This window comes from Trachemys scripta, chromosome 5 (genome assembly GCF_013100865.1).
Source record: "Trachemys scripta elegans isolate TJP31775 chromosome 5, CAS_Tse_1.0, whole genome shotgun sequence".
Classification (NCBI taxonomy): Eukaryota; Metazoa; Chordata; order Testudines; family Emydidae; genus Trachemys; species Trachemys scripta.
The window spans coordinates 135,921,948-135,947,448 of NC_048302.1; the positions used below are offsets into that span (position 1 = coordinate 135,921,948).

Sequence of the window (25,501 nt, forward strand, 5' to 3'; positions counted from 1 at the left end):
GATGGCCGGGCAAGGTTCATGACGCTCGTGTTTTCAGGAACTCTGGTCTGTTTAGACGGCTGCAGCAAGGTATTTACTTCCCGGACCACAAAATAACTGTTGGGGATGTGGAGATGCCTATAGTCATCCTCGGGGACCCAGCCTACCCGCTAATGCCCTGGCTCATGAAGCCCTATACAGGTGCCCTGGACACTGAAAAAGAACTCTTCAACTACCGGCTGAGCAGGTGCAGAATGGTGGTGGAGTGTGCTTTTGGACGTCTCAAGGGGAGATGGAGAAGCTTGCTGACTCGCTGTGATCTCAGCGAAACCAATATCCTCATTGTTATAGCAGCTTGCTGTGTGCTCCACAATCTCTGTGAGAGCAAGGGGGAGACCTTTATGGCGGGGTGGGAGGTTGAGGAAAATAGCCTGGCTGCTGATTACTCACAGCCAGACAGCCGGGCGATTAGAAGAGACCAGCGGGAAGCGCTGTGCATCCGGGAGGCTTTGAAAGCAAAGTTCCTGAGTGAGCAGGGTAACCTGTGACTTTAAAGTTTGTGTACAGAGAAGCCGAACCTGCCCCCGTTTCTTTACCCAGTTCATGTTGACTATCCTATCCAGTTACATACCCCCTTCACCCCACTTCCAACACACGTTTCAAAATAAAAATAGTTCTACTTTGTTAAAGCACACCGTTTTCTTTAATACTGTTTTCGCAGGAATTTTTTAAAACTGGGACGCAGACTGACAGGCTCCGCTGCGGTGGGATGGTTGTTTCAACGGAGCCTGTCACCCCTCCTGATAGGGACTGTGTGTATGGGGGGTCTATGTGACTTTGTGGCAGGGGGAGGACGGTTACAGATCCCCTGCTGTGTGGCTCTGTGATCCTGCCTAAGGACCGCCGCTTAAGATCTCTAACTGCCCTCCCCTGCCACAAAGTCACAGAGCAACCCACCCCCCACCACATAACATGAAAACAACCTCCCAGACTAACCAGGGTAAGTAGTCACTGCATCACTGCACTATGTATGTGCCCTGCTGCTGTGCCTGCCCCCGACTATGTACCCTGCCAAAGGTGACTGTCCTGTCCAATTACCAACCCCCTTTCCCCCCCTCCTCCAAAAGAACATGATGGAAACAGTAGTTAACAGAAACATATTTTTTATTATCAACTACACATGGAACTGGGAAGTGAAACTTGGACGGGGGCTTGTGTCAGGCGGGAAGGAAAGAACTTGTCAAACTTTGGGGAATGAGAGCCTTCTGCTGCTCGAGCTCTCTGCAGGGGTGGAGTGAGAGTTAGCAGGGACTCTGCCGCCTCTCCTTCTGTGCACTTTGGGTGAGGGGAGTATGGGACTTGGTGGCGGGGGAGGGCGGTTAGAGATGGACTGCAGCGGGGCTCTGTCCTCCTGCCTCCGTTCCTGCAGAACATCCACAAGGCGCCGGAGCGTGTCCGTTTGCTCCCTCAGTAGTCCAAGCAGGGTTTGAGTCGCCTGCTGGTCTTCCTGACGCCACCTCTCCTCCCGATCCATGTTGGCTTGGTGCATTCGGGTCAAGTTCTCCCGCCACTGGGTCTGCTGTGCTGCCTGGGCTCTGGAGCAGGCTATAAGCTCTGAGAACATGTCCTCCCGTGTCCTCTTCTTCTTATGCCTAATCCTCCCTAGCCTCTGGGAGTGTGATGACAGGCTAGGTTGTGAGACAGTCGCAGATGGGGCTGTGGGAATGGGAAAAAGGGAGTGAATTCCTCAGAAAGATAAATGTAGTTGTGAACAAAGAACATAGTCTTTCTCTGTGAACAGGACCATGCACAGCACCTATCACATGCGCACTCAGCACAAGGTCGAATTCTCGGCCTTCGCATTCAGTGTCTGGGGTTTTGCGGACCACATTTGAGAACCGTGTCAGGACAACGGAATTGCTCTTGCACGCAGACATGGTAAGCCGTAGATTCGTGGCAGCTTAAAACTTTAATATTAGCAATGGCCTCATTTCACATTGAAATCAATGTCGGTCCCTGCTGCCAGCAATCCGGCAAGCAGGAAGTCTGCTCCTGTGCCACACCCTCGCGGCTGTCCCCGGGAACGATCCCTTTCGGCTGCCCCTCTCCCGCCTCCACCGCGTGGCTGCAAACCAGCGGTTACAGTTCTGTAAAGGAACGGTAAAGCAGTCCCAACACTAACATTCCCCTACCTCATTCAAAGCAGGTCATCATGAGCGACATCACCCTCATGAGGATCTCTGAGAGCGACAGACAGAGAATGCTCCGGGAAAGCCTCCAAAGACCAGGGCCGTATGCCGCCATGCTGTGCCAAGCAATGATTCCGGAGTACTTGCTAGTCTCGTGGCGCGGCAACGTGTCCTACTACGGAGGACCCAATAAGGCCGCTCTCCCCAAGAACCTAATGCAGCGGATTTCAAATTACCTGCAGGAGAGCTTCCTTGAGATGTCCCAGGAGGATTTCTGCTCCATCCCCGGACATATAGACCGCATCTTACTGTAGCTGCAGTAGCAGGGACTAAACAGTAGAGCGGCTTGGGCAGGACAATCATGCAAAACCGGACATTGCTAGATTTTTTTTCAATAGTTGCACTGCCCATGACTGAACCGTAAAGTTAATCAAACTAATCATGAGAAACCCATTTTTTAAATTGTTAATATTCATGTTCTGTTACAAATAAATGTTTAGATGTTTACAACACTTACTGGATGATCCTTCACCAGATTCTGTGTCCGGGGTAACGGCTGCGGAGGGTTGATAGGGGATCTCTGTAAGGGTGATGAAGAGATCCTGGCTGTCGGGGAAATCAGCGTTGTGAGCGCTGTCGACTGCCTCGTCCTCCTCATCTCCTTCCTCATCTTCCCCGTCCGCTAACATGTCCGAGGATCCGGCCGTGGACACTATCCCATCCTCAGAGTCCACAGTCAGTGGTGGGGTAGTGGTGGCGGCCGCACCGAGGATGGAATGCAGTGCCTCGTAGAAACGGGATGTCTGGGGATGGGATCCGGAGCGTCCGTTTGCCTCTTTGGTCTTCTGGTAGCCTTGCCTCAGCTCCTTGATTTTCACGCGGCACTGCGTTACATCCCGGCTGTATCCTCTCTCTGCCATGTCTTTAGAGATCTTCTCATAGATCTTTGCATTCCGTCTTTTGGATCGCAGCTCGGAAAGCACGGACTCATCGCCCCACACAGCGATGAGATCCAAGACTTCCCGATCAGTCCATGCTGGGGCCCTCTTTCTATTCTGAGATTGCACTGCCATCAGTGCTGGAGAGCTCTGCATCGTTGCCAGTGCTGCTGAGCTCGCCACGATGTCCAGACAGGAAATGAGATTCAAACTGGCCAGACAGGAAAAGGAATTCAAATTCAAATTTTCCCGGGGCTTTTCCTGTGTGGCAGTTCAGAACATCCGAGCTCTTACTGCTGTCCAGAGCGTCAACAGAGTGGTGCACTGTGGGATAGCTCCTGGAGCTATTAGCGTCGATTTCCATCCACACCTAGCCTAATTCGACATGCTTGCTGTTTTCCAAATGATATTTTTAGCTCTGGAAATTTGTATCCCACAGCCTTATAAAAACAGTGGCAATAAACTACCCTAATCTTAAAGTTATTTCACACACCCAATGAGCTTACAGATAATGTTGTGAAATAGAAGAATGCCACTTTGCCTCTCACTAGCACCTTCCATCCATGGAACTCAAAGTGCTTTCAAAGCATTAATTAGGCCTGACAAGGGCTCTTAGATGGGTAAGTGTGAACAGGCAGAGTTCTCACCCATCTCTCATCACATTACACACCTCCCTCCCGTTCGGATAGAGACACTCCAAGGGTGTCTACACTGCAGCTGGGAGTGTGGCTCCCAGCCCCTGGAGACAGACCTGTGCTAGTTCAGCTCCAGCTAGTGCACTGAAAATAGCGGTGTGGACAATGAGGCATGGGTGACGGCTGGGGCTAGTTTCCAGGGTCCAAGCCTGCCTGACCCCCTGGATCTGAGCTTGGGTGGCGAGCCCACGCTGACGCTAGTGCCACAACATCCACACTGCTATTTTTAGCTTGCTTCCACTTGCAGTGTAGACATACCCTCAGACCAATTTATAAACTCCAGGAGTGAAGTTCAGAGAATGGTGAGTCAGCAAAGCTAAGGGCTGGCCTATGTGGAGAATTATTCCAGAATCATTTAATCCACTAGACAGCACTCTAGATAGCACTCTGTTCCAGAATAAGAGCATGTGGAGTTAATTAGGAATAGTTAATCATCTTTAAATTCACACCCTATCTTATTCTGGATTAATTTTCATGTGTAGACAAATGACATCTGCATTCTCTGTGCAGGCTGGTAGAAGCTAACACCTTGGTAAATATTATCCTCATTTTGCAGATGGGTAAACTGAGGCACAGAAGTTGTGACTCTAGCTGGCTGAAAAATGGTGACTTCTTTCTACAAATTTATTACACTTTTTGTGGGGAAAAACGTTATTTTGAAATTTTTGTAACGTGGCCCCGCTCTAGTTATTGCTTACCCAAAGTCACACAGTGAGTGAGTAACAGAGCCAGGAAGAGCATCGGGATCTCTTGACTCTTGGGTCGCTGCATGGGCCACCAGGCCAGTCTTCCCTTCTTCTTAATCAGTAACTCACAAAGAGCAATAATGACTGGCATTAGGCATAGATAAACTTCACTTGCTATTAACACCCTATCACAAGAACAGCTCCTTTGCTCACCCTTCCCGGTATTCACACCCCTTCCTCTATGAGGATTCATGTGTCAGTCAAGACCTATTGCTGTCTTTTTCTTGGCTAGATGTTCTTTCTTTTTTCACCATCCTCTGTTTTTTGCTTTGACATGCACTGACAAGTGCTTGACTGGGGGATTCCTACATGAGAATCCCTGGGGCTGATTGCTGTTCCTTCTTCACTGAACAGTTGGTTGACTCTCTCAGCAGCCATGCAGAGGGAGGACGCCTTTGGATTTTCCCTTTCCCCTGGCACATTAAGACGAGGAAATTTTACTGCTGGTGATGACTGCACCTTGTGTGTGTGTGTCCTGGCAGCATGACAGGCAAGTGATGGAGGAAATAAAACTCCAGCACAGTACAGCACCTCACCCTTTTGCTGCTTTTCCCAATATATATTTCTAAATCCATGCTTTAACTGTGAATGAGCTTGATGTCCTAAGCCACTGCCCAGAAATGTCAGGGATTTAACATCCAGGCTCCTCTAAGGATCAACAAGCTTAATATATGTAAATATTGATGGATGCATAGAGGGGTCATTGATGATATAGCCTGGACCTAAATCCTCCTTGTCCAGGAGAACACATCCTGGTTATAATAAACGGGGATACTGTGAAACTCTGCCCCAAATTCTCCGCTGCTGACACAGGGAGGTTCAGTTGTTACTTGTATTCCCCTAGCACCTACAGTGTGCAAGGCACCGTCCACACCCACTTGAGGACACAGGCCATGCCCTAGAGAGAGCTCACTCTCTGAGGCAAGCAATACACCAGCGGTTCAAGAGAAGGTTAAAGCATAACCATCAAAATGTATACATCTTTATAAATGGACATCCGCTTTTCCCAGGTGCCCCTCATCCTGCTAGATATGAGCTGACTCACTTCTTGTCATCATCACAGCAGAAGCAGGTCTTGAGGGCAGTTTGAAGTCAAAGGTATGTCTACATTGAAGTCGGAGGTGTGACGGTAGCAAGGGCTTCAGCGTGGGCTGTACAAGGCCGCCTGATACCCTGGATAATTACTCGAGTGGCTAGACTGTGCTGAGGTCCATGTTGTGGCTTCACTGCTATTGGCACCCAAACTAGCTAGATTAAAGCTAGCCCAGGTATGTCTCCAATTACACCACCAACTGCGGTGGAGGCATACCCTAGGTTAGTGGTCTCCTCAGTCACGTCAAGGAAGGTGGCATGTGTGTAAAGGACAGCAAGGAAGAAGGCGTGAAGACAATTGTAAGGAAGCAGAAAAATGAGGATTGAGGCTAGTTATTCAAATTTCACCTCCCAGCATGAGCAAGTCTCACTGCACCTCAGGAAAATTCACCCCCAGGAGAAGGCATGCACTGTTTCCTGCATTGCCTTCCTTCAGGGCTCGCAGTCCAAGGCCCACAGAGTCCTACATTTTAAAGCCAAAAGGGGGCATTATGACCATCTAGACTGATCTCCTACATAACACAGGCCATAGAAGTTCACCAAGTGACTCCTGCATCAAGTCCATAACATCTGTTTGAGCTAGAGCCTATCTTTTAGAAAGACAACCAATTGTAATGTAAAGACTTGTCATTGAAAGAGAATCCACCCCATTCCTAGATTAATTGTTCCAGTGGTTAATTACCCTTGCTGTTAAAATTTTGCATTTTTATCTCTAGTCTGAATTTGTCTAATTTCAACTTCCAGCCACTGGATCTTATGTCTTTGCTAATTTAATCAGCCTCTGCTGTTAGAAATCTTCTCCCCCATAGGTACTTACAAACGGTGATAAAGTCACCTCTGAAATGTCCTGCTGATGATGGTTGCTGAGGGCGGGGATGTGCTCATTCAGTGCACTCCCTCTCTCCCCCACAGCCAGCCTTGCCCCACCTCACTTTTCCTGTCTAGTCACGTCACAGCACCCTGATTTACACCAGCAGAATCTGACGTACACCATTGATTGTGTAGTGGTAGTACATAATATTTATATTACCGTGGCCCTGGTCAGGGCCAGGGCTCACATTTTGATAGGTGTTGCCCAAATACATTCAAAAGACACCATCTCTACTGAAAGAGTTTACAACCTCAGAATGCCGTTCTGAAAATGTTGCAATAGACGGCACTATGACGAATGCAATCAATTATAGGGAAGCCTGCTTATTATTTCTCATTTGAATTACCATAGCTCCTAGGAGCCATAGTCAGGGACCAGAATCTCATTGCGCTAGGTGCTGTACAAACACCGAACAAAAATATGGTCCCTGCCCCATAGAGTTTACAGTCTAAGTAATCTATTAGTGTTCCTAGATAACCTATTATCCTCATGTCAAGTGGAAATGTGCAGTGGGGGAGGGGGGGAGAGACTTCACTACAAGAGGGCTATGTTAAAAAAAAATCCACTCTAGCCCCCATCTTCCACTCCAGTAGAACCCCATACCTCTTAATTTAATCTTAAACGTGAGCCGCCTCTGGGTTCAGAAGTGAGTTTATCTCTTTGGGGATTTGGACAGCAGTTACTGACAAGATTCTCCTTTAAACACTTATACAACCACTTTCAAATTGGAAGGCAGTCAAAGGGCAGTGATGATTTTAAAAAACAAAACTCCTACAAAACCCAGTGACCCAGTATTTCAGAATCATCACAGGCCTTGAGTGACTCAGAAGAGTTGGGTTTAAAGGTTATGTGTCTGATGAACAGTGCTGAGCTTTGACCTAGAAAGTTCCAGACCAGACCTGTGGTCCAGCCTAGTCCAGTATTCTGTCTCCAGCCGAGGCCAAGCACCTGATGCTTCTGAAGAAAATGCCTGAACCCCAAAGAAGATAGATGTGGGATAATCTGCTCCCTATGTTAGTTCTTCTCTTGGTATCAAATAGTTAAAGATTGTTTTAAGCCCTGAATCATGATGTTTTGTATGACTTGTAACCACTCTGGATATTATTGATATCCTCTGGCAGTGAGTTCCACAGACTATGCATTCCGTGCAAAAGTGTTTTCTTATCAGTTTTGAATTTGCCACCTATTAATTTCATTGAATGTCCCCTTGTTCTTGTGTTATGGGACAGGGAGAATATAAGTTCCTGGTCTACTTTCTTTAGACCATACTTTATTTTATATATTGTTCCCATGTCTCCTTTCTTAGGCAAACAGTCCCAATCTTTAAAATCTCTCTTCCTATGAGAGTTTTTCCAGAACCTTGATCATTCTCATTGTACTTCTCTGAACATCCTGTAAATCTTCAATAGCCCTGTGAGATATAGTGACCAGGACAGTACGCGATATCCAGATGACACTACACCATTGATCTAGGGCATTGAGATAGTCTTTGTTATTCTCCACCCCATTCATCGTAACATCTTGTTTTCATTTTTGACTGCAGCTGCCCATTAGGCAGAGGTCTTCACTGTCTACAGTGACACCCGGGTCCCTTTTCTGAGTTGGTGTGGTTCATTTAGAACCCTGTAAGGTGTCTGAGTAGTTTAAGTTTTGCCCCCTTCCCTCCCGCCGGTGCATTGTTTTTGCATTTATGGACATTGAACTTCATTTGCCGTGGTGTTGCCCCACCTAGCTTGTTTAGTTCTCTCTGAAGTTTCTTTGTGTCATCTGCGAATCTTTCTCTCTGACTACTCAGCTCCCTCGCCAGGCCATTAGTAAATAGCAGGTGCTTGAGGATAAGGAGGACGTTAATAAACATTAAGGAGATGTGGCCTCCATGAAGGGAGAGATTGCGCAAATAGCTCCTTCATGTTTAAGGCTCCAGTTCAGCAAAGGACTTAAGCACAGGCTTAACTTTAAGCACATCAGTGGTCCCATTCCTGTGCTTAAAGTAACACACGTACTTAGGCCCTGATTCAGCATGATACTTAACTTCTCTTGTAACCTGTGTATTGCTAGAGCTTTGTGTCATATTGACTTAGGCTGTGTCTACACTACATACCTTTTAGCGACACAGCTGTGCTGCTAAAAGGCATGCAGGGTAGCTTCTCCAGCACCTGGAGAATCATAGAATATTAGGTTGGAAAAGACCTCAGGAGATCATCTAGTCCAACCCCCTGCTCAAAGCAGGACCAATCCCCAGACAGATTTTTGCCCCAGAACCCTAAATGGCTCCCTCAAGGATTGAACTCACAACCATGGGTTTAGCAGGCCAATGCTCAAACCACTGAGCTCTCCCTCCCCGCAGAGACAGCTCCTGCCCACAAAAAACTTCCACCCCCAACAAGCAGTAGGTTCACGCCACTAAATCTCCATTATAATGCACTGCGGCACAGGAGATTTCAATCAAGTGAACCTAGTGATACACACAGCATCTTTTCTTTTTAGGATCCCAAATCACTTCCTTGTCAGTAGTAGCATCCCGGTTTTACAGATGGGGAAATTATCACAGAAAGGTCACTTGTTGAAGGTCACTCAGCAAATCAGCAACAGAGTGGGAGATAGAACCCAGGAGTTCTGCCTCCCAGTTTCTTCTCTAACCAGTAGATCACATTTTTAACTCTTGCGAATATAGTGTGTCTCGTTGTCCCTCACTTGTGACTGGCCCACAGAGAGGTTCATGGGTCTCTTACAGCTTTTGAGCAAACAGACCTAAGTCTTTTAGCTCAGAAATAGAGTTCTCGAGGTCCCAGGTTTGATCCTGGCTGCCAGCAACCCACCCAGGGATGCTGTGGTACACTTAAAGTTTAAAAAATATAATTAAAGGAAATAAGCATCAGATTAGTTACATAGGGAGAAATGAGAATGAAATCAAACTGGACCCCAAGGCAAGGCTAGTTAGAGAACAATAGATATAATTCTTCTTAATCAACAAAAACTAACAGCACAAGAAAGAGGAAGTTACCCCACAAGGCAGCAGATACTTTAGCTCTGGGTGTATGTTAAGAAATAAAAAGGTATTTCAGGCACTTGAACTTGTACAGAGATTCCAGACATATCTATTTCACTGCCCAGATGCTATCCTGTTTAACTGTGAAATGACCTTTGCTGAATGACTCTTTTTGGCAGAATGCGTGCTAGGCTTGCAGTGTTTTGCTGTCTTTTAGTTGTGTATCAGCCATAAGAATAAAAGGAAGCTGCCTCTCTCTCTGTCCCCCCCCCCCCGCAATATATATCTAAAAATTGGTGTACAGTGAAGCATTGTACATAGAAGGCCATCCAGAGTTTAGTTGGACATGGTATGAAAAGGACTTCCTTCTGGGTTATCCATTATCATGCACACCCTTTCACAGTACTTTCCTGGCTACAGTACCAATTGCCAAAGCTATTGCAAAGCCTGGCTTTTTTTCTGTGGCATTGTTTCTGTCTCCCCTCCCCAGTAAAAACCACGTAAATCCTCCTTGTGTTGGCTTTTGTACATTTCATTATTCATCTGTTTGTCAAAGTAATCTCTCTGGACAAAAGATATTTCTGTTCCTCTCACTGTATTTTTATTACCAGACGGGACTTGCTTTAATCGGCAACCCTCTTGTCCACACAGGGCTCATGTTCAGATTCAGCCGTTTTGATCAGAGCTTAGGTCAGGAAATGCAGTGAAAGGCCACGGCTGGGCTGGGTGCGTATGTGGGTGAGGACAAGCCAAACACTAGCTAGGGAGCAGAAACATCGTGCTAGGTACTTCTCAATGGTCATGGCTGCTTTTATAATGTAATTCTATTTCATTTTTCTTTGCCATCAGTCATGGGGTTGGCACCAGTTGGCTGCTTTTCCCTAAACCACCTCGCCTGATATTTTTTAAAATACAGTGCTCCAATCAAAATGTTTCCATAGCTTTGTTGGGGGCTGTTGGGTGATTCTACTTGGCTTGGTTAGCTTAGAACTTCTCTCCTACTCACACAGGATATGATCTTCCTGCGAGTTTAGTGGTGACGAAATGGGCTGGCGTGGTGGCCCCTGAGAGCAAACTCCTCTGTTTATCCGCAGAAAAGGTACAGCCTGGACAGCAACATTTCAGCCACACCCATGACACACTCCCTGTGTTGAGGGCTGCTGGTGGTGGTGTGTAGGAAACACCTAAAATGGCTTTGTGTTCCCCGGGACAAGTAGCCAGCTTTCTCTGCTCTTTGCATAGGCACAGTGTCATGAAGGGAGTGGAGGGGCCCAGCGTCTGGGCCTGCACCTTATTTCCTCTGAAATTGTTGGTTTCACCTCAGTCTGTTTGCTTTGCAAAGGTTTTAGCCTTGTAATGTGCTGCGCCTTTTCTTTGCACCTCTACTGGTTTATTCTACAACCTATGACCATGAAAGGACTGATTCCACAAATTTCCCCTTTGTGAAACCACTTCACGTTGGTCAATTTCTCTCTCTCCAAGAATGAAACAGAAATGTACCAATAAATGCTCGTTAAATTTATAGCCACGTTGCACTGTAATGTTTAATCAATGCTACGTGACTGTGTGCTTCAAAGCAGTGTACAAGTTCAATGCAAGGTGAATCTTGTCTAAAATAATCTGGAAGTTCATTCAGAGGTGAAGGCAGCAGCAGCTTCTCACAGACGGGCTGGGGTTAGCGAGAGGTTACCTATTTTTTCCCTTTAATATGTAAACAAAAGAAAAATGCTACTTGCAATGAACTTGGCATAGTTCTAACAACAAGAAAAATAATTGTGGCATGATGAACTGGAAGCACAATCTGGTATCCTGCAGTTGCTGTCACCCACCAGTTACTGTGCTCCTGGATAGAAAATTGCTAAGCAGCATCTTTTGGGTTTTATTCAAGTATGTGCATCAAGTCATGAGTTTCCCATGCATGAGAAAGGAGGATCAGACCTGCTGGATGGTCCAGATTACCTCACCCTTACATCAAATAGTACCTTCCTCATTGAATAATCCCATTTAAACCAATGGGACAATTCACCAGAGTACGATATTATGCCGTGTGAATAAGGGTGGTGGAATTTGTCCCTTAGGCATTCCAGAATCCCGTTTGCCTAAGTATCTAGGCACTACATCATGGCTGCACTTGTCCAGTAGATGTTGAAATTTTAATGGGGGACATTAAAGTCTTCCAAGAAGCTCAGCCCATCTCCAACAATGTGTATACAAAACTTGACTGCTATATAGGCCTGTATCTTAGATTTACTGCTGAAATGTCACAACATGATAAAATCGTTTTTATCAGCCTCTAAACCAAAACCATGCTTGCTACGAGTATCCAGGCCCTATAGGTTCATCCAGCATATCTTCCACTAGAAACTGGATACTTAAAGCTATTTTTTCCCCTTTCTTTTTATTTTAGGGTTACCTGTGAGGGCTGGGTGGCACGCGCTAGAGTGTTGTAGGATTGCTGCTTTGTGAGCAACATAACTTGACTAGTAGAATGAAGGAGAAAGAGCTTCTGCATTTTCAGTCATCTGGAATGTTGTTAGTAAATACATTGTGTGAACGTGTAGATAAATGTATGTGTAAGTGGTTGTGCAGTAAGTGGTCTCTAGTTGTCATAAGGAGCCTATTTTTGCTCAGAAAAGTTGCCTCTGTTGAGGCGACGTGTGGGAGGGGGCATGCAGGGGGATTACAGTGGATGAGAAGCTGGATATGAGTCAGCAGTGTGCCCTTGTTGCCAAGAAGGCCAACGGCATATTGGGCTGCATTAGTAGGAGCATTGCCAGCAGATCGAGGGAAGTGATTATTCCCCTCTATTCGGCACTGGTGAGGCCACACCTGGAGTATTGCGTCCAGTTTTGGTCCCCCCACTACAGAAGGGATGTGGACAAATTAGAGAGAGTCCAGCGGAGGGCAACGAAAATGATTAGGGGGCTGGGGCACATGACTTACGAGGAGAGGCTGAGGGAACTGGGGTTATTTAGTCTGCAGAAGAGAAGAGTGAGCCTCTGATAGCAGCCTTCAATTACTTGAAGGGCGGTTCCAAAGAGGATGAAGCTTGGATGTTCTCAGTGGTGGCAGATGACAGAACAAGGAGCAGTGGTCTCAAGTTGCAGTGGGCGAGGTCTAGGTTGGATATTAGGAAACCCTATTTCACTAGGAGGGTGGTGAAGCACTGGAATGGGTTCCCTAGGGAGGTGGTGGAATCTCCATCCTTAGAGGTTTTGAAGGCCCAGCTTGACAAAGCCCTGGCTGGGATGATTTAGTTGGTGTTGGTCCTGCTTTGAGCAGGGGGTTGGACTAGATGGACTCTTCCAACCCTAATGTTCTAAGATTCTTTGCAGGTTTAAATGCCACCCAGATTTGCTGCTTGGTCACTAAGTGAGCATGCTCAATAACATCTGCTTAAGCTGCTGCCCTCACTCTTTCCCCCTTCCCCACTATCTGCAGGTACAGGTCATCTCTGCCTGTATTTGTAAAAGTGTTTTGTTTTGTTTTGTTTTGTTTACAAAAAAGGACCATGTCCAAGTTTCTAATAGTGCAGTAGCTTTGTATGGATCTAGAGAGAGCCTGGGAACTGGAATCAGTACTTCGGTTTTGAGCTCTGCCAATGACTTGATGCGTGGCTATGGGCAAGTCATGTTTCCTCTGTGTGTCTCACTTTCCCAGTCGGTACTGCGGGAATAGTAAAACCTACCTCAGAGGATTTGCTGTGGGGCTTTCATTGCTCGTAACCCACCTGGGGGATGCTTAGATGGAGACACTATATATAAGTGCTAAAGAGTAGTATTTGTTTTGTTAAATTTTGGTCGCTACTGACCTGCACCAGAGATCAAAGACTACAGATCCCATTTCCTGTCCTCTGACCATTCTATTGCCCTTCTGAAAATCTTTTTGGTATATAAGGGCATATTTTTTTTTGTAATTACTTTAAAAAATGAATTTTAAACTTTTTTTCTTCCAAATTAAAGGGCTGTAATTAGCAGCTGAAACATTCAAGGGTGAGCTCTCTCCTTGCCAGCTGCTGGTGCCCTTCTCAGGTCTGTTATTGTAAAAATAGGGATTGGGTGATGCAAACAAGGTACAGGAGAGTTTTTGGTTTTAAGAGCGGTCAGTATTTCCAATCCTTACCTTTTTTTCCCTGATGTGAACTCAGTTTCCATAGAAATTGGTCTGGAAAGGCAGCCAGCAGCTGAGATGGAGAACTCTCTTGCAGAGTTCAGGGCTGGCTGACAACGGCATGTGCCAGTCTGCAGAAGCCGGTGACAGACTTTAAGAACTCCTTGGCTCCTAAAGTCTGGAGAAAAAAATTTAAAGAATGAGAAGGAAAAATAACTCATAAAGATGTTTTCCTTGTTGTTCGTCCCCTCCCCGCTTCCTGGCAAATTCCTCCTTAAAACTCCTTTCTTCGGGCACTTTGCTGCTAAGCTGCATCGTGGCACAACACACTTCCTCTCTCACCATAATTGTTTTGGGAGAGAAACGCAAGGGGAATTCGAAGCGCAGCGCAACATCTGAACAGGGGTAGTGGGGGAGGTTGTTGGAATTACAGTAGTACTGGGAGTCAGGAGCACTGGATTCTCCTCCCAATTCTGCCACTAAACTCTAGTGTGACTCAATTCTCTCATGTGTAAAACAGAGATAATAATATTTATCTACTCTGCAGGGGTGTAGGGAACCTAAATGTAACATTTACCAAGCACAGAGTGACCCTTGGATAGAAGGTGCTGTAGAAGTGCACCGTATTATTAAATAGCATTCCCCCATGAGCAGTCTCTTATCTCCTTTTCTGTTGTCCATTCCCCATATTGTCTATTTGTTTTATTTAGATTGTAGAATCCTAAGGGCAGGAATTTTGCCATCTTCTTTACCTGGAAAGATGGTGCCGCATAAATAAGTTGATGGGCATGACCATTTCTCAGAGTGCAAATTGACTAATAAATCCAGCGCTGTGAACTCTTGTTAATTGCCCTTTCAGAATATTCCCTAGCCAATCAGTTGGCACTAGCGCTAACTCGGATTTTTTTAACTTCGAAATTCCAATTTTCATTAAGTTTCTCATGAAAAATTTTCACCCTTTTCCAACCAGCTCTAGATGTCGCTTTATAATGGGTCTGGAACCTTGAGATTTCCCTCGAATTGGCTTTAGCGTTCCCTGCAGGCACCAGTCCCGTTACTTAGTGACTGAAGTCTTGATCCTGCACCATGAAAGTCACTGAGAGCTTTGCTATGGACTTCAGGGGGGATAGGATCCATCCCTAAGGGAATTTCCAAAAATCTTCAAGACTATCACCAGAATCTGCCACATTAATTCCTGCCCATGAGCTCATATTGCTCTACATCAGACTTCTTGAATTCTGACCAGAGTTATCATTCTCACCTCCAGTTCTTCAGTTTAGTCTCACAGGCTACTGGAATGTCATTTCTTTTTCACAGGCATGCTTTAAAGACTCCAGAAATCAATAAATTAATATTTATTAACCAAAAAAACCCAACTGTTATCTTCTCAGAAAAACAGAGACGTCATTTACAACCAAAAGCACACAATAAACCATATGAATAGCAGCATGCCTAAGATTTTAACAAGAATCTTGTAATAAACCTCTGAAGAAAACAAAAGATCTCTCACTGTAATTTCACTATAATTTCAAAGTAAATGGAAATCCAGGGATATTCATCCCAATAAGTTATGAACATTTACAGATGGAAAAACAGAAAACCTTTATATACAATGTGCAGACGAAAATGTTTCTGTAGTCCTTCCACTGGAAACCCAATTTAAGAAATACAGAATCTTATAAACAGGCAATAATGAATCCAAAAATAATCCAGACTGGACAGAATAGGGTGTGGTCAGTCTCAAATTTTGCTCCATTAAATTCTGGCCCTTCCGCGTAACCCTTCCAGATTTTTCTCTTGATGCTTCCAAGAATTGTTTCATTTAAAGAACTTAAAAGACGACAGAAAAATTCAGAGGATTAAATTAGCATCCTGACCTTCTAGCATACGTACAGTTTACTTTCTCTCTGTGCCTGGATTTTCCATTTGTAAAATGGGGATAATAGAACTTCCGTACCTCGCAGGGGGTTGTGAAGTTAAATGCACTGAAGATTTTGAGACACTCGCATACTATGGTAATAGGGTTCATAAAAGAGTTTGGGTGGAATCCTGGCTGGACTGAAGTCAGTGATAAAACTCTTTGCCTTCAGTGAAACCAGAATTTCACTCTTTTCTTTTTTACAAGTAAATGAACTAACACCAAATTCCTGGTGCCTTTTCTTCTTAGTGCTAACTTTGTCCAAACTCTCAGTCACTCCTGCAATAAAGGAGTTTTTCTTTATCTCTAAATATTATTTTCCCAATAGGAATAATTGAAACGTCACCAAAATCAATTATTTGAATTTGCTGCTCTGTGGCTGCTGATCTTGGACTCTCTTAGGGCTTTTCTACGTTACAGAATTCTATATTGCTGACAACGGGTGGAGCTGGAACCGATAAGGAGCATAGTTTAGCTGCAAGCATAGACAAGGACAAAAACCATGGTCAGCACTGATTCAGCTGTATTTGTTGCTATCATCTATTGGCAAGCAAGGATAATTCTTTTTAATGTAGACAAGGCCTTACGTCAGAGGTGGGCAAACTACGTCCCGCAGGCCACATCCGGCCTGCGGGACCATCCCGCCCGGCCCTTGAGCTCCCGCCCCCTCCCCTGTAGGTATGCTGCAGGTTGCGCACTTCTGCCAAGCAGTGTGGCTGGCTCCAGCCAGGTGGTGCGGCTCCCAGACATGCTGCTCTGAGCGGCATGGTAAGGGGGCCGGGGAGGGTTGGATAAGGGGCGGGAGGTCCCGGGGGGCAGACAGGGAGCAGGGGGCGGTTGGATGGAGCTGAGGTTCTTGGGAGCGGACGGGGGACAGGGGATGGGTTGGATAAGCGTGGGAGTCCTGGGAGGGCCTGTCAGGAGGTGGGGGTGTGGATGGGGTCAGGGGACGGGGAATAGGGGCGGCTGGATAGGCGTGGGGTCCCGGGGGGCCTGTCAAGAGGCGGGGGTGTGAATAGGGGTCAGAGCAGTCAGGGGACTGGGAGCAGGGGGGTTGGATAGGGGGTGGGATCCCAGGAGCAATTAGGGGTGGGGGGGTCCCGGGAGGGAGCGGTTAGGGGACAAGGAGCCTAGGGGGGCTGGATGGGTCGGGGGTTCTGAGGGGGGCAGGAAGTGGGAAGGGTCATGCAGGGGGCAGGGGCCGGGTTGTTTGGGGAGGCACAGCCTTCCCTACCCAGCCCTCCATACAGTTTTGCATCCCCAATGTGGCTCTCGGGCCAAAAAGTTTGCCCGCCCCTGCCTTACGTGGTGGTTCTAAGGGTCCATTTGAAAGGGTCCTGACCTTGCTTTGGGCGGGGTTCGATGGCACGGTGGTAAGAAGGCAAGTTCTTTATTTGTACTAGAGCCCGCACCGTTGCTGTCACCAGTGGAGCTGCGCAATGGATAGCAAGGGTGAGAAATTTGAAGAAAAGCTCCGTGTTAGGCTGTTTAACTTAAGAAGGTCTTTGGGCAGCATGAAGACTAAAAAACTACTGGTACATAGAAGGCAGCAAGCAAAAGGCTGCTCATTCTCCTTGATGGGAGCAGACAGAATAAAGTGGAGACACCTGGCAGTCAAAGCCATGTGTGGTAGGTTACCTGAATGGAAAGGGTTGGGGAGGAAGAGATGCTGCAGCTTTTTAGAGCTGGATCCAATTTCAAACTGCAGATGTAGATCCCTAGTGTAGAGAGAAGACTTCTGTTGTTTACGAGCCTCTATCTTGAAGACCAAGAGCAGGGCTGCGAAAATGACCCTATTTTAGGTTTAAGAGCCAAAGCATTAGTGTTAGACTTGTGTATCAGATGATAGTGGGAGGGTGTTAGGCTGATCTGAGCCCTGGCTTGCCGGGTCAGTAGAAGACCTTGATACTATTCAGGAAAGCCTTGGCTAACATACCCTTCTAGCACAGCTGTTCCTTTTTGCTTATCCATTCGCTTACTGAATCCACCGCCCAATAAAACCTCCTTCTGAGGCAAGATTGCAGGGACCTGTTATTGGCACCGCCTAGATCCAGGTCTGACTCTTCCAAGCACCTGACTGTCTCTGGCTTGAAGATGCATCGAGTTAACTATAATTCCTTTAGTTCAACCTGATGGAAGAAATCCAGGATAATTGTGTTTAAATTCGTTTAAACAGGTTAAAGGATTTGCCAGTTAATGGACTTATTCATCTTTACCTTTGCAGCCTATTTTTTGCTAATGGTGTGTGTGTGTGTTTGTTTGAATAGTGGTTAGTGCGTCTCTGAGAGAGGCTTGACAGGGAATAATGTTTCTGGGGATGCCTCGCAGACTGGCTTCACTATAATACACGATTCCTGAGCACCCTGGAAAATCAACAGACTCCTAATAGAGATTAAGCCTGTATCTCCTGCTGTACAGTGACTGGAAGGGCAGTAGGAGTGTGAAAACTAGAATTTTTCCTAATTTGGACTTTATTGAAGGGGAAGTTTATTTCCTGATTTATTATCCATTTCCTCTCCCCAGGAGTGGTTGACACATTTAAAATTTGCATCTGTGTTGGCAAAGGAGCTTCTTTTCCAGTCGTCTCACTGGTCTTGCTGCATAGTCCGAAAAGAAATAATCTCTGCGCGGTGGGGCCGAGAGTGGTTTCTAGCATTAGTTTATTTGTAGTTTTGTACGTTTGTTTTTAATCTTTTAAGAGGCTCACGGTGACTCTTGTGGAGCTGATAGAAAGTGAGATGTCAGCTTCAGGGGTGCTTTTTCTACCATCCGATAATTGAAAATCCATGAGGCGGCCGCCAGGTTTTGGCACCTCTGTGCTATGGCGATGGGCAAGTACTGAGATAATTGCGTGTAATCCGGTTTTACAGAATGCAGATGCACAGCCCTGTTACCTAACTCTCTCCTTAGAAGGGGAATGGTGGTCAGGAGTCAAGAAATCTGTCCCTGAGGCAGATTTCCTGTGTGACCGTACGCATCTCACTTAGGGCCTGCTCCTACTCAGGTTAAAATCAATGGAGTTTTGCCTGCTAGTCAAGGGGAGCAGGACTTTCACTTGTGTCCCTTTGTTTCCCCATCTGTAAAATGGGAATAGTAATACGTCTCTGGGGGTGGGGGGTGAATATGAATTTGCTCACGTTCACAGAGCACTATAAGATTCTTAGGCGGAAGGCTATGGAAAGTTGAAAGACTTGTTGCGAATCCAAGATAGTGTTGTCTTTGGGTGCTGTTTGTCAAAACTGTGCCAGTTCAGATAAGAAATATATTTCCAAAAAGTCCCAGGGAAACTGGGATCTGAGGGAGGAGTCTGAGTGGGATTTGGGTGGCTGAAGTTCACTGGCTGATTTCGGTTTGTTTGTTTATATTTCATTGCCCATTCTGCCATGCAGCAAACCCAGAGGTGAGGTAGATCTCATTTCAGTTTCATCCAGTGGGGGAAGAGCCTTCGTGGGATCCCATCTCTGGAACTCCCTCCCTGGGCACATTCCCTAGAGACTGTCTGTAGATGGTGCAGATCAGTTTTCACCTTAGACCTCATGGTTTTCCACCACATCTCAAATCCCTAGCCCCTTTGGCCCATTTTTCTTTTCTCTTTCCAATGTGGCTAGTTCTCTCTGGGCCATCAGAACCAGTTTCATCCTCTTTAGTGTGGCTGGAGAGGTTGTACTGTGCCCCGAGGCTGGTATGAGTGGGGTGGAATCCATGCAGGTCAGAGTGACTAGCGAGACAGAACGAGCAAGTTCCCGCTGCAGCTGTGCTGCCTATGGGTATAAAAAGGACCTTATCCTTTTTCAGGCCCTAACTTTCAAGGAGGATTTAAATTGCTTCCAAGTATAGCAACTCTCCAGAGAGCGAGAGAGCGTGTGTACTTCTTTACTTCCATGGTGTGCTGTCGCCGATGTGCCTCAGGTGAGCAGTCACTGATCATCTTGCACGTAGCCCCGGAGACGTCTGCTCGGCTCTGAGTGCAGTTAGTGCAGTTTAGTAGCATAATGGGAAATACTCCTCTTTCTCCCCCCCCCCCTTTTTTTTCCAGTGTGTGTGCTGTCGAGTTTGATTTATGGACTTGAAAAGTAGACTCTTTGGTTTAAAGAATTAATGGTATTTGCATATTTTATTTTGGAATTTCCCCCAGAAGGCACATACTGAACTCTGCGAGCAGCGGGGCTGCATGAACGTCTGTGCACAAACCTTTCTTCCCCCCTTTAACTTTCAGATTTAGCTGCAGAGGTGAAAAGTTTAAACAGTAAAACCAATAAAACTACATTTATGTGACAGATAAATCGTCTCGAGACAGCTCACCCATAAGACTTCCTACTTCAGGGCCTCCCTCCCTCATCTGCTAAGGAATACAAAACACTCCACTTTACAGCAAAGCTGTGCCACTGTACAAACACGGCAGATGCCTTCAAACTGTGCCATATAAAGAAGCCAGAGTCCAGAGGTGTAAGCCTCTGTACCCACAGGCCTGCCGATCTCACAAGATAGATTTGGGTAAACAGCTGTAAAATACACGGACTATCCATCACTGTCACATTTTGGCTCTTGGCTGTCTCGATCGCTGAGGGAAGACCCAGACCTAGCAATGGCATTTGCATGCATAGAAGATGTTTTTTATTTATTATATTCTTTTAAAATCCGCTGGTCATGGTCCCTAAGCGATGCATGCAACTGGAGACGTCTAAATTACACAACAGAGTGGACTAAAAAAACCAAACAACTCTCCCTGCTGTATCATCCGAATTTACTCTGCTAAATCTTCCAGCAAAAGCCATAAGCAGATCGGCCTTGTGAAGTGTCTGGAAGGTCAACAAATTCAAACCCTCTCACCCCAGTGGGAGGTAGGTACCTTCCCCTGAAAATGCTCACTGTTTGAATCTGGCAGCTGTTAGCATGAGTTCCTGGGATGATCTCAGTATGGGGAGAGTGGGGGTGTGTGTGTAAGGTATCCAGGACTCAGACGGGAGGATCTAATCCATTCCAGCACCTTGAATTACATTCTGAGTTGAAATAGTGGCTAGTGCAAACTACCTGCCATGTTGTACACCCCCTGCAAAACATGCCACTAAGTAAGCAGCTAGCAACTGAAGATGAGAACAATCTTCACTTTTGCAGCCCCGTGCAGAGAGCACTGCACAAATGCCCACAGATGAGGCAAGGTCCAGCCCCCGAAAAGGAAACGCTTCACCAGGCTTAGGTGAAAATAGCACTCTTGGCTTGTTCACAGTCACCGGGTGGCTGGCCCTTTAAGAGGAGATGCTCTCAGCCCCACCTGCGACATGGTTAACTTGCCTCCCCCGCTGGGGAAAATGGATCATGTGACCCAGTAAGGCCTCTGGGGTAAATAAGGAAGAGGCCTGGGTTGCAGGGGAGAGAAGGAAAGATGCCAGAGAAGGAAGCGAGCCCTGAGCGTTGCTGCTCACTGCCTGGAGGTTTTTCGCCTTCCTCCGCAGCATGGGGCAGGGATCTCTAGCAGGAGGGTTTCTGCCGATTGAAGCCACCTAAAACAGGATTGGGGACTTCAACAGCAGAGTCCAGGGAAGGGGTAGGGACGGTTTTGTGGCCTGCAGCATGCAGGGGGTCAGACCAGATGATCATAATGGTCCCTTCTGACCTTAAAGTCTATGAGTCTATGAGCAGGGAGGGGAGCCCAGGAGAGGCTATGGGAGGAGGGACTGAACAGAGCCTGGGAAGAGTTGAAAGCTACAAGGCCCCAGGAAGGCGCTGTGGGGCAGGGAGTGGGATTTTGCTTGGATTATCATACAACCCCCCCAAGAAGGAGGGCTCCTGAACCAGGGGGGCAAAGAGCTGGAACTGTGGGGCCAACGGGTCTGTAGCCAGTAACAGACTGAATGAATAAGATCCCACAAGGGGGAATCTTCTTATTCCGGTCTTAAGAGTCAGTTATTGCAAAGAACGCAAGAGGGAACTGAGGAAGTACCTGCAGGGCCATCCCAGGCCACCAGGGGACACTCTGGGATGACACCCATCCACATACACCTTAACAAAAAGCAAGGGGCAGGTATCACGCCTGTCTCCTCAGGACATTTCCCCCAGCTAGCCATCATCACCTCGGTCTTGCCAGGATTGGGTCCTAGCCAACCAGCCCTCATCCAGGTCCCAGGCACGGGAAGACACTGGGAAAGCAGATACTGCACTTCATCTTGGAAAAAGATGAAAACTAACTACGTGTTCCAGACGTGTTCCGTTCCAGACTAAATACGTGTTCCCTTCAGGAGGCTCCAGTTTCAACCAGCCATGCCTTGGAAGCCCAACTCTGCCTTTTCAACTTCCGTTCAATTCCTTTCCCCCTCCTTGCTTCCCCTACATTTAAAAATGAGTCTCCAAACCAATGTGCTGTTTAAAAGAACACACCGTGCCTATGAAACTCCCTTTTCTGAGCGTCTAGCCAAGCGCGAGCTCTCCCAAGCCCAGTGTGTGCTGAATATTACTGCTGCTCATGCTCACGTCACCTCCACCCTCAGACAGCTCCACTGTCTGCCCAGCATTACAGCATCCAGATGAAAAATATCCCCCTTGATTTTAACACCTATCCATGCGCTTGCTGTAGCGTACCGTACGCACCTCGGGCCAGGTACTGTTCTCTTCTGGTGACTTCGGTGGAGTTATTTTGGATTTACACCAGTGTCACCAAGGTCGGGATCTGTGTATTGGTCTCTTTCCATTCACACCCTCTTGCATGAGCACTGCCTCCACTGCAGAACATGCCATTTGGAAGAGCTCCCTGTATCCTTCCGCCTCATCGCTCTCCAGCTTTCTTCAAATCTCCTTTGAAAGCCTCGTCTGTGCCTCTCTGTATTTCTCTCCCTCTGCTTTGGGATTTTAGTTCAACTCCATGCATGTCACTGCCTGGCCGGGTGGAGGATCTGGAGACACCAATTTGTAGGGAAGCAAGGCTGCGGTGTTTGTGTCAGTGTACGCCCTGGCAATGTAGTGCGTTCCTGTGTTGCTGAGTCCCGAGCGGACAGTAGATATTATGGTCCAGTATATATATGATTTCCTGGCAGACTCAACAAATCTGAAGAGAAGGTTCTGACCCCATTATTCTGCAAATGTGTGAAACGAGAACATGAAATCATATTGAAGCATTTGTCTCTTTAAGGCTTTTCAATGTTTCTGTTTGGAAAAACTCCTGCCGTTGATGTTGAACTTCAGTTTGCCGTTAACACAATGAGCTGGAACTGACCCACTGTACAATGGCGCATAGAACTGAGAGATGGAAAAGACCTATAAGGTCCCGTCTAATCCATCCCTCCCCCCGCCAGCGCGGGATTGTTCCCCACAGTCTGTTTTCTTTGCTGTGACCTATATAGTCAAAAAGAATCTTGTTGCACATTTTTGTTTTGTACCTTGAGGTCCTCATGGAGCCAAATCCCTTTTTTTGTGTGGTGGGCTGTGTTGTTAAACAGCACTAGAGCCCGGAGGAAAACCATGGAGACGCAGGCACAATGGGCTCTCTATGGTCCTGATTTACTTCAGGACGTTAACTGCTAGATAAAATAGCTGGGCTGTTCTTCTCATGGGATCTGCAGTGGCTGTAAGGGTGTTGAGACCAGGGGAAGAAGGCGAGTGGGTGTGAAGTTTGCAATCTCTCCTCAAGAAAAAAAGTAAGGATAAAAGGTAAAAAGGGGAAGGAGAAATTATGCATCCATAATTTTCCTATTTAACCAGCACCTTAACTTTCATATGAGTAGGATAATGGTAATGCCTTTCTCTAGGATAAGGTTTCTCAACCTGGGGGTCGTGAGCACCCTGCTCTTTCCATATTGTGGAAAAAGTCCTTTCTGGATCTCCGCTAAATGAAAGGAAGGCTCCTCGTATGGAAAAGAGGGTCCTAATATGAAAAAAGATTGAGAATCACTGCAGTAGGATAATTCAGTGTCCTGTGAAATAAGACAACACAAGGGAAAGTAGGGGTTGGTCTTAAAAATCTTGAGTAAATTTCCCCTGCTGGAACATGGTTTCCCCCTGACATACAGTTCCATTCATCAGGGCAGTTAATTTAATAAAATCCTTTACACATATACAGCACACAGGCTTTTGTCTCTCAGGATCCCAAAGTGTGGCATGAAATGTCAGTCGTGAAGGATCACTGAAATGCAGCTGCTTATCCAAAAATGAATTTTTCTTCTATATTTTAAATTCATTACACCAAATTCATTTGGAAAAAATGCTTGTTGCCGTTTCTTCAGCCAGCTTGTGTTATGTGGCCTTCCAATGTGCATAAGCATATTGTTGGATGCACTGTCATTTTGATTGAAGTTAGGGTGTAAAAGACACGTCTGATCATAGTTCCGCTTAATTAACACCCTCGCTGCAGCCAAGATCTCAAAGTTTAAAAGTGCAGCATGGGGAAGAGAAGCTTAAGCATCTTTGTGTCTGAGGCGGGAGCCAGACGCCATCCAGAAGCCTTGACATTCATAGAGGATAAACAGTGTTGTCAAGTATGACTGCAAAAGACGATCAAATTATGTCCGCGAAAGATGTGGAACTGAATGTCAAGTAGGTGAACTTGAATGTCAAATATTTGAACAATGCAGCATACGTCTCCGAGGTGGGAGGGTGAAAAATCCCAGATGTCTTTGATTAGTCACTGGTCTTTGGAGTTCAGGGAGGAGAGTTTGAACGTGTTCCTTTGAATCCCAGGTTTGAAAGTGGCTCCTGAGAAAACTATTCCATTAGCATGATTATTTCCTCACCCAGGATCAAGGTTAGCAGGGTCTTTGTTGACAGTGGGCAGCCATCAGGGTTTAGAGGCAACACCTGGCACAGTGAAAGTGTGTGCATGGCACATGCATGTGTTGATTTTATGGCTTTGTGAAATGGTTCAAATAAGAATGTACCACCCTGCACCTTTGTCCAGTGCGTCAGAACCTAGATTCTCAGACATCTGTGAAACCATCTGTCTTCCCTTCCAGCCTCCACCTGGAACTGCTAGGGCATTCCACCCAGAAGCAGAAGGCTGGAAAGCACCTGCGCAAACCAGTCCAGTTTTGTAGACACATTATGCTTGAATAATGTCTGAACTTCTGGGCACCGACCTCCCCTCCACTCCACAGTAGTGGAGACCTTTGTAAAGCTCTTGGAACGCTTCCAGCACTCTATTACAGAGGGGTTTTGGACAAATTGTTTATTTGCTGAAAAATGCAGTTTTGATGCAACTGAAACTATTTGCAAACTTGACCCAATGGTTTCTGCTGGGGTGAGTGGTTATTTTTTGAGGGCCAGCAAACTGGGTGTGCGCATGCCCATATGTCCCCTTGATAACTTTCAGTCCCTTCATTGATTGAGGTGCTTGCCTGGGATGTGGGAAACCCAGGGGATACAGTTTTCCTGTTGACGCTGTTCCACTTTGTATAAATACTTAAATGTTCACTGGGCCAAAGAGAGAGGAGAGTGAAAATGACTCTCTAGCCTGAAGAGCAGCTCTGTGTGAGCTTGAGAGCTGTCTCTTTCTCCAACAGAAGTTGGTCCAGTCAGGGCCGGCTTTAGGACCTGCGGGGTCCAATTCCGCGGGTGAGCCTAAGGCGAGGGGTCCTCTTACCTGCGGGGCCCGATTCCGGGGAATCAGCCTAAAGCCGGCCCTGGGTCCAGTAGAAGATACTACTTCCCCCACCTTGTGTCTCTACAGACTGGTGATTAAGGCACTCAGCTGGGCAGTAGGAGAGGTGGATTCAAATTCCTCCTTTGAATCCAGGAGCGAAGATTTGAACCCATATCTTTTTCTACCCCGCAGATGAGTGTTTTAATAACCCCTGGGCTGGATGGACCTTTGGTCTGAACCAGTGTGGCCGGTCTTATGTTCTTAGGCTACAGAGCCATTCTCTCTCTTTCTCTGACCCACTGAGAGTGAGAGCGAGCAATGCACCACAGAATAACCTGCAGGTTAGAGCACTCACCTGGGAATGAGGAGAGTTGAGTTTAAGTGCCTGATCCAGAGTGAGGATTCAAAC

At 46.5% G+C, this 25,501-nt stretch overlaps 1 protein-coding gene across 4 annotated transcripts in view; it reads left to right on the forward strand.

Moving 5' to 3' along the window:
• The window catches only part of EXOC6B (exocyst complex component 6B), a 374,729-nt gene that overhangs the window by 336,273 nt on the left and 12,955 nt on the right, over nt 1-25,501 (forward strand). The window lies entirely within an intron of this gene.